This window comes from Watersipora subatra, chromosome 3 (genome assembly GCF_963576615.1).
Source record: "Watersipora subatra chromosome 3, tzWatSuba1.1, whole genome shotgun sequence".
NCBI classification, from domain to species: Eukaryota; Metazoa; Bryozoa; class Gymnolaemata; order Cheilostomatida; family Watersiporidae; genus Watersipora; species Watersipora subatra.
The window spans coordinates 72,845,182-72,853,097 of NC_088710.1; positions in this window are offsets into that span (position 1 = coordinate 72,845,182).

Consider the following 7,916-nt stretch of genomic DNA (forward strand, 5'->3'; position numbering starts at 1 on the left):
AGCTAATGCAGCTAGCCAGTGTCATTTTCTAGCCTTCACTGGTAACTGAACTTTTGGGCAACATTCACTTATGCGACACTTTTGGTTTACAAGGCGACAACTTCAGACGAAAAGGCGACACGGTGGACACACCGGCGACAATTCCAGATTGAAAGGTGACAAATTGGTTTGCTGTTTGGTTGAAGGCTAAGTACAGTGCTGTACTGACAAACTATGATATTCTGTCATCGTGTGCAGTGCTTACATTTATTTTTAAAGATTAGCTTTGACAGTGGTATTGTTTTCATTTTACTGATTTTTCTTATAGATATAAATAATGGCATGTATCTTTAAACACCATTGGTGGAATTTCTCTGATTACGCTAGCCCAGACATTTAACAAAATGTTAAGGCTAGTTTTAAAAATGTATTTAGCTTATTCAATTAAAATACAAAAACTTGTTTATGTACCAGCATGTTTGTTCAAAACGGTACGAGAAGTGACATTCTCGGTTGAATTGTCGACAACCTTGTCTCTGATTGTTGAAATTTTAGAGTTATTTTTCCTTGAGAAGAAATATTTTTATGGTTTCGATTATCAAAATTTACGGTAGCCTGCGAGAGATGTTTGCTCTTTGCGTGAGATGAGAAGACAATTCCCTATTTTTGTGATTTCTTAATTATGGCAAGGACAATTTCCTTATCTTTGTTTTTTTTTACAGTTATGATAATAATCCAATGTCACATTATAATGCAGACTCAATAAGCTAAGTAGCGATTCACACTGGTCTTTGTTTGTTGAGATTTTATTTGAGTATCAAGAACGAAGGCTTTTTCTGACATAGGTGTATAACATATATCCATATTTTACTAACTTCTGCAGCTTGTCGCAAAAAGACTAAACAGCATCACAGAGAGCTTATGGAGAAATGACCTATTCCAAGTCATGGAAATCAGCCAGTCCTGATGCCATGTTACCCTTAAAGTCATTTGAAATATTCAACCGAATCACCCTTGTCACAGATACCGATGACACACACAACCTCATTCGTCATTCATTGATCACTCCTCATTAGTTTGAGACAATGAGGAGTGATCAACACCTCCAAGACCTTTGTGATATATACTCAGCTGTAGGTTAATGCTGCCATGTGCCACATCTTAAACTATATTTTGCATTTTAACACGCACTATGAATCTTTTTTATACACAACTATTTTAACAAAGGACAGACTTCATAAAAGAATGAAAGATATTACATGGACAGCCATCGGCTTGAAATTTAATGACAGCTTCATTAAAGAGTGGTGTAGGGAATTTCCTGTTATTATTTTTGTGTATGATTGGAAGTGCGATTCAAGTACCTGCGAGTCACTGTGTATACTTATACTCCTGTAATTCAAATTATCTCTTCCTGTAAGTTTTAGGACTAGCAGAAAGTAATATTCAGTTTCCAATTTATAACCGTGAACCTATCTCTGCATTCTAGATAAGATAGAGAAGTTCCATCGCTAGATGTGTTCATCTACATAGTATCAATCAGAATCAAGTCGTTGTCAATTATCACTATTGAATATACATATGTTTGAAAGTTATATATGATGAAGATCAGCTTTACACGTTTGTATAAATATACCGAAAAGCAAATTTATTAAAATGTATCAAGCTAAACTCAGATGTATTTATTTTCATACTGCAATTAGAACAGGAATATACATTAGTTAGAAAGTTACTAATAAGGGTCCAAATACATAATAACATGATACATGAGCCAGCAATAGTATAATAATTCATCAACCAGGATATGCTAGTGACTCAAGAATGCATCGCTTCAAAGAGGTTAAAAAGTTGGTACTTCCATTATGTCATATGTTAGGCGGTAAGGAAATTCAGACTCTTGCCACACTGATAAGCATCTTGCCAGTTTTCACAAGCAGTCAAGGAAGGAAGTAAAAAATAAAGTAGTGACTGTCTAAAAGACTTCTGAGGATGTGGAGTTGACAAACTGGTAAAATTTAAAATTGTGGAAAAGAATGAAATGAAGAATAGTTGGGCGATTAACGACAGATTAATCTCAGCAGCTTTAATTGAATAATAACCATCTCAATTAAGTAAATATTTGATACAAACTTGAATACAATATGAAATTCTAATGTGTGTAAACGAATAATGTATTCAGATTAATGTGGATATATGAAATAACAGCAACGAGTGAAAAATGTACTAAGGCAAGATTTCCTATCTGGGCATCAATAAAGTTGGTGCCTTGTTAGTGTTCACTACTAATTCACAACGACATAACAGGACTTGATATTTTGAATTATTGCTGCCCGTAATTGTGGCCTTTACATCCGCTGTGTCGACTTTCCGTCTGAAGTTGTCGCCTTTCGAACCGAAAGTGTCGCCTAACCGTCCATAAACCCCTTATTTCCATAACCCAACTTGTAACAGAAGTTACAAGGAAAATAAGATGATGCGATACACTTTAAATGTGAACTTGCAACAAAATTCCTATTACAAATATTTTGTAACAAAAGGTTCACTATGTCATACTCTGCTGTGTGGTAGGTACAAAATATGTGGAAATTGATTACAAGAATCTTAAAAGCTCAAAAACGAACAGTTAATTGCAGCCATCACAAAAACGCCGTAGGTTGGAATCCCTTTATTTTGATGACGTACTCAACTCGACGTGGTTATTGTTTTGACACGTGATGTTATCATGTGAATTGAATAGCCAATAAAAAGCTCAATATAAAACGCCTCGTAGCATCAGTTTATGACAAACACTTCGGGTTCTACCGGAAAGCCCGTATCAAATATATACTCACTACTTAACAGTTTCGTTTCAGCTTGGTTTAATCATCTAATCGTAATCTGATCATGTGACCTATACTTCCTGCCAAATGATGTGAACAATTTCCGCAACATTTTTCGACCATCACACAGGACCAACAAGATCCTCATTTGTATCAGAGGATGATATGCACTCCTTCGAGCTAAGGTTAAAAAATTAAACTAATTTTTAGGCTAGGTTTTGAGATATCAGTGCTCAAAGTGACAGCATTACAATGATGATGAAATAGATGCGGATAGACGTCAATAAAACCACGTCAATAGACGTGGTTTTATTGAATGCGCGAAGTATATTTTTGAAAATATTTCGACGAATGAGGTTGCATGAAAGTCTAAACAGAAGCACATCGTGTTTAACTGCGTACCATTTGATCCGTTTTGGAGAGGGATTCCAACCTAAGGCATTTTCATGATGGCTGCGATTAACAGTTTGTTTTTGAGCTTTTAAGAGCTTGTAATCACATTTCCACATATTTTGCACCTACAACACAGCAGAGCAAGGCATGATGAACCTTTTGATACCAAATAACTGTGATGTGAATTTTGTTGCAAGTCAACATGTAAGTGAGATCAGTAATACCTGTGTATCAACTGTATATGGCAATGTTCCTGAAATGCCCTATTCATGCATTTATCAATTACTACTGACTGATGTTTATTGTCATAAAAAGCATATTATTTTGTTTATTCTGTCTAAACTATACATCACTATTTTCATTTATGTCGATTTGTCTGGACTAACTCTGCAATATTGCATTGATTGTAATACTTTGTCTTTTCTTATGCCACAACCATCCCTACCTTAGAAGATTCTAGTAATAATGCAAAGCCTTCTGATTGACCGACGTCAAGGTTTATAAGCAATTACAGTTTAACACCTGCCAGCAAAAGTCAAATATTCTCCTCTAGAGTTTTATATGATTTTAGAGAATTTTCCTCACATTTTTGACTACCTTCTTTAGTGCTACAACCCGCCTAAAGATTTCTCATATAAAAAAATCAAGCCTTACAAGCAAAATACAGCTGCACAAATTACAAAACTATCACATACCTAAAAACATTGCATTTTTTATTAGTACTAGCTGACACCCAATGCTCTATACCAAAGCGCCATGCCAAATAAAACCCTTTCTTCTCGTTGCTTTTCTCCGAGCATTCTGATGTTCATATATTATATGACAGTGTCTAAACACATATACATGTATATTTCTTTTGACCTTGCCCGTACTTTTACTTCAACTATGTTTTTGCCAATGCATACGTCCACCCTGTTGCTTTCTGAACTTTGTCTGAGACTTTGCCTGAATGTCAAGTTTTTCACATAACACCCAAACTCGTAGTCACAACTTTTCATATAGATGCATCTGGATGCATCATGAAGACCACATCTTTGCATAAAGACATGCAATAGAGTCATTTCAGCTATGGTACCTTGAAGACTTGGTAAACATTAAAATAAACTTAGGGCTTGTGATAAGTTAAGTTTATTATTGATGATAAATGTACATAAAATACAATGCATAATTGAATGACATAAACTGGAAATCAGCCTTTGTATGTTTTTATAAAGGGACAGATTAGACTTGTAAGTTTTAGCCAGTTAAAATAAGATAACCTATTGAATACAAATTGAGCCAATATATGTAAGCTTGGAACAAACATGCTTTCTTACAAAAGTCTTTTTAGAAGGCATTAAAAAGTAAACTTAAACCATAACTGTCACGAACAACTTTTATCGTATTTTCTAGGTAAATCAGACACGCTGATTCCGATTTTGTACTCAAAATAAAGATTAGTCCACTAACCTTCAAAGTCATTTAAGCTTTTTTAAAGCGTTTCAATATCCGTTTCAAAAACAACACAATCGGCATTACAAGCTCCGCCCATAAATATGTGACGAAACCTAGCTTTTTCAGAAACGGAAGTTGGGAATGTTTAGTCCGATTTAGAATAATAGAGATGGGTGTCTTAAAACCCATTATTATCTAAATCCAGCCTGTAAAATAGTTTCAGTTTTTTATGAAACGGATATAAACTATTTAAAATTGCTCGCAGCTTGTTACATGACGTTTAAATGGGCTGGACGCCGAGAAAAATGAGCTCAAAAAGCGCGGTTTTATCACGAGCTAGCGTTGTTATTGCGCTTTTTAAATATGCAATGCTAAATAGCTTATCTACCTTTCAGAAAAGACATATTATTTTTAAGGCTGAATTTAGATATTAATGGATTTTAAAACACCCATCTCTATTATTCTAAATCGGTCTAAACATCCCTACGTAACTTCTGTTCCTAAAAAGCTAGGTTACGTCAAGTATTTATGGGCGGAGCTTGTTATGCCGATCGTGTTGTTTTCGAGACCGATATTAAAACGCTATAAAAAGTTCTTCATTACTCTGAAAGTTAGTGGCCTAATCTTTATTTTGATTACAAAATCGGAATCAGCATGTCTGATTTACCTAGTAAATATGATAAAAGTTGTTCGTGGCAGTTATGGTTTAATGAATGGGTGTACTATATGAAGGTGTCTCAGAGAATGCAGAGTCAGGTTGTACTACATGTAGCTTTCTCAAAGAGCACCTGCTGCACTCCGTAAAGCATCAAGTTCAAAAGCATCCTTACAAGGTTCTCTCAGCCTGGTTTGATAATGTTCACAAAACAAATCGGTCAAGGAAATGTTACTTATGTACTCTAATCAAGTTTTGGTGAGTTTGCAAAAATGTTAGAATTATTTCACCCCTAAACTGATAACGGCAGATTTTGTTCGAGATCTTATTGACAAATAATTACATGCAGTAAAAAATGCTCTATCCAGCTGCCAATAAACATCCAAACATATTTTAAAAGATTCAATTATGAGCACAAACTGTAACATACTTGAAACCGAAAGATGTGTAATGTTGAAGCGGACAAGTTCGATACATTGTCCTTTAAAGGATGGTTGTCGACGACTTTGGTAAGCCTTTAGCAAGACTGTTACAATTGCATCAGCAGAAAAAAATTACAATTCAAATAATTGTTTGGTAAAGGTTACTATGATAATTGGATTAGTACATAAAAGTTAGAGTGTTACTGTTATGATCATGATGACAGTTTTTTGGATGAACGGCTGTTACTATTTGGGGTCATGAGTACAGTGGTACAACTTGTCAATAACAAGCATCGATGACTTTAAAATAAGTTTTTGCTGTCATGGTGTCACTATTGGGCGTATTAAAAAGAGCCGGACTTCATTGCTTTCTGCCTGGTTCATGAAGTTGTATGACATGACTACTGGCTTAGCGTAGCTGTACTCTGTTGAGTACAGCCATAAAGTAGACTTGGACCTCTGAATCAAGCATACAATATTGCATGTTTAAGGCATAACAGATACCGTAAAACCTCTAATTAAACGCCACCTATTTGAACACCACACCTATTTGACCACCACGGTGAGAGAAGGGTTGAAAAATAGAGTGCCACTCTCTAATTGAACACCACCTCTATTTGATCCACTTTGACAATCTTTGATCTGACAATTTACATGAACTCATAATATCAATTGATCACTAGAAGAGTGTCCACAAAATCGTATTAAGAATGAATTGTTTACATCAACAATTAATTCTCTCATTGTCCAACCTAAAGCTTTTCGTTGTTTGTTTCGTTAAAACTTTGAAAGCAAAATTATAGAAATAATTAATAACCGTCTCAGGCTTGTAGTACATGTAGTTCTTTGTTTATTCTTTGTGCATTCTTGATACTACAAAGTACATGTATATAAAATGGTTTACATTAACGATGGTAGATGAACGACTAGTTTTAGATAAAGGTTGTGTTTAGCGAGCAAAACTTTATGCATTGCACTTGTGATAAATGCAGCATGTTAAAGTATTGCTCTGCCAAAAAAATTTTTGGACGCTGATATCAACTAGTTCAGCAGTGCAAGAGAAGAGTTCAGGTTAGAAGACATTGTCGAAGGTATGGACAACCAGAAGATGTTCGTTTCATCAAAAGTAAGAATCATAACGCAGCTATCCGAGCAAAAAATGCAAATATTTTTGTTTTAAAAGCGTTAATTTTTGTTTCTGCATGTAATATAAGTATGGTTCATTTACGACATCTGTTCATGAATATATATATATATATATTTGTAGCATTTGATCAATTATCATTATATAACTTGAAAATTGAAAATTTACAGCATATTATTTAATAGCATCCTTGTGATTATCTTAATACGGCTTACAATGGATCGACGCTCATAAATCATCTTCTATTGCACATAAAAAGCCAGTTCTGACTGCAAACTGTAGCAAGAATATCAATGAATGCAATGAGCTTTTATGCAACGTTATTAAATATAGATATAAAAAAACAAATGGTTTCAAATTTAGAAATAAAAAACTTAAAGCTCTAACAAATTGCAAAACAGTACACAGGCTATAATATCATCACAGGTTAATTGTAAGCAATAGATATTAATTGGTAAAGATATTTCTCGGTTTCTCAAAGCATATTTATTAAAAGATCTTTGACATGTTGGAGTTATGTTAGCAGATTTATTGCATTTAAAAGGTTTAATATCCTTCCAGCAGAAAGAAAGGGCAAAATATAGGCGACATTTGTTTCGCCTGTAAAAGGGCTAAAATTATCTTCCCAAAATTCTGACGAACCATTTGAAAAATACAACGCCAGCCTCTATTTAAACGCCACATCCACTATAAAGAAAGAGTTGAAAAATAGATCGTCATGACGTTCAATTAGAGGTTTTACCATAAATGTGTTGCCCAATTTGATTGGGGCATAACACATTGCCAATTGCTTCAACCAATTACAATCTATTTCCGGAGTAAAGATCTTTTGCTAACAGGATGTGCAGAGTGTTTCAGTAGTACATCTGCACACGATTGATAATGTTTAGTGGAACTAGCATGATAATTGACCTTGACTGAAAAACTCTGCCCACACATTCTTGAAATATTTTTAGGCATTTATAAACTTATCGCGAAACCTATATTGTCGATCAAAAAAGATGCAAGTGAAGGTTTGATTCAGCTTTATTCAATCGAATATCTGAGAAATTCAGCTATCAGGTTTTGCA